This window comes from Mandrillus leucophaeus, unplaced genomic scaffold, assembly GCF_000951045.1.
Source record: "Mandrillus leucophaeus isolate KB7577 unplaced genomic scaffold, Mleu.le_1.0 Scaffold111, whole genome shotgun sequence".
Taxonomy (NCBI): Eukaryota; Metazoa; Chordata; class Mammalia; order Primates; family Cercopithecidae; genus Mandrillus; species Mandrillus leucophaeus.
This window is the reverse complement of record NW_012099321.1, coordinates 3,405,399-3,407,229: the sequence shown is the minus strand read 5'-3', so window position 1 is coordinate 3,407,229 and position 1,831 is coordinate 3,405,399. Positions and strand designations below refer to the sequence as shown.

Here is a 1,831-nt window from a genome sequence, read left to right as displayed (position 1 = left end):
AGGATGGTCTCGATCTCCTGACCTCGTGATCCACCCGTCTCGGCCTCCCAAAGTGCTGGGATTACAGGCTTGAGCCACCGCGCCCGGCCTAGTATATTTGTTAATATTAATGTTCTAGACCACGCGTGGTGGCTCATGCCTGTAATCCCAACACTTTGGGAGGCCAAGGCAGGAGGATCACCTGAGGTCTAGTATTCAAGACCAGCCTGGCTAACATGGCAAAACCCCATTTTTACTAAAAATACAAAAATTAGCCGGTGTAAGTCAGGCACAGTGGCTCACACCTGTAATCCCAGGTCGGGAGTTCGAAACCAGCCTGACCAACATGGAGAAATCCTGTCTCTACTAAAAACACAAAATTAGCCGGGCATTGTGGTGCATGCCTGTAATCCCAGCTACTCAGGAGGCTGAGGCAGGAGAATCACTTAAACACAGGAGGCGGAGGTTGTGGTGAGCTGAGACCACGCCACTGCACTCCAGCCTGGGCCACAAGAGTGGAACTCCCTCTCAAAAAAAAAAAATTAGCCAGTGTGGTGGGGCGCGCCTGTAATCCTAGCTACTTAGGAGGGTGAGGCAGGAAAAGTGCTTGAACCCAGGAGGCAGAAGTTGCAGTGAGCCGAGATCGTGCTACTGGACTCCAGCCTGGGCAACGGAGTGAGACTGTCTCAAAAACGAAAACTAACAAACAAAACAAGAAAAAGGCCAGGCGTGGTGGCTCACGCCTGTAATCCCAGCACTTTGGGAGGCTGAGGCAGGCGGATCACGAGGTCAGGAGGTCGAGACCATCCTGGCTAACACAGTGAAACCCCCGTCTCTACTAAAAATACAAAAAATTAGCCAGGCGTGGTGGCGGGCGCCTGTAGTCCCAGCTACTCAGGAGGAGGCTGAGACAAGAGAATCGCTTGAACCTGGGTGGCGGAGGTTGTAGTGAGTCAAGATCGCGCCATCGCACTCCAGCCTAGGCGACAGTGAGACTCCGTCTCAAAAAAAGAAAAAAAAAACAAATACTAATGCTCTACTCCAATTTAAAGAAAAATTTCAGTTTTCAGAGCAAGAAAAATTAAAAGCTAAAAAAGATCAATCCTGTGACCATAGCATAATAGACTTTGCGTGCGTGTGTGTGTGTGTGTATTTCTTTTTGTAGTGATGGGGTCTCGATTTGTTGCCCAGGCTGTTCTCAAATTCCTGGGCTCAAGTCATCCTCCTGCCTTGGCCTCACAAAGTGCTGGATTACAGACAAGAGCCACGGTGCACAACAGTTTTTTTTTGGTTTTTTTTTTTTTTGAGATGGAGTTTTTCTCTTGTTGCCCAGGCTGTAGTTCAATGGTGCGATCTCAGCTCACCACAACCTCCCCCTCCCGGGTTCAAGCGATTCTCTTGCCTCAGCCTCCCGAGTAGCTGGGATTACAGGCATGCACCACCATGCCCGACTAATTTTGTATTTTTAGTAGAGACTAGGTTTCTCCATGTTGGTCAGGCTGGTCTCAAACTCCCAACCTCAGGTGATCCGCCTGCCTCGGCCTCCCAAACTGCTGGGATTACAGGCGTGAGCCACCAGGCCCAGAGTACTGTTTTCTTTTTTTACACCTTAAAACAACACAGCCATTTCCATTGTATTCTAAAATCTGAAAAAGGCCAGGCACGGTGGCTCACACCTGTAATCCCAGCACTTTGGGAGGCCTAGGCCAGCAGATCATTTGAGGTCAGGAGTTTGAGACCAGCCTAGTCAACATGGTGAAACCCCATCTTTAATAAAAATACAAAAAAATTAGCCAGGCATGGTGGCGGCCACCTGTAATCCCAGCTACTTGGGAGGCTGAGGCAGGAGAAT

At 49.4% G+C, this 1,831-nt stretch overlaps 1 protein-coding gene across 2 annotated transcripts in view; it reads right to left on the bottom strand.

Annotated features, from left to right (window-relative positions):
- DDHD2 (DDHD domain containing 2) overlaps window positions 1-1,831 on the bottom strand; it is a 45,653-nt gene that overhangs the window by 31,886 nt on the left and 11,936 nt on the right. The window lies entirely within an intron of this gene.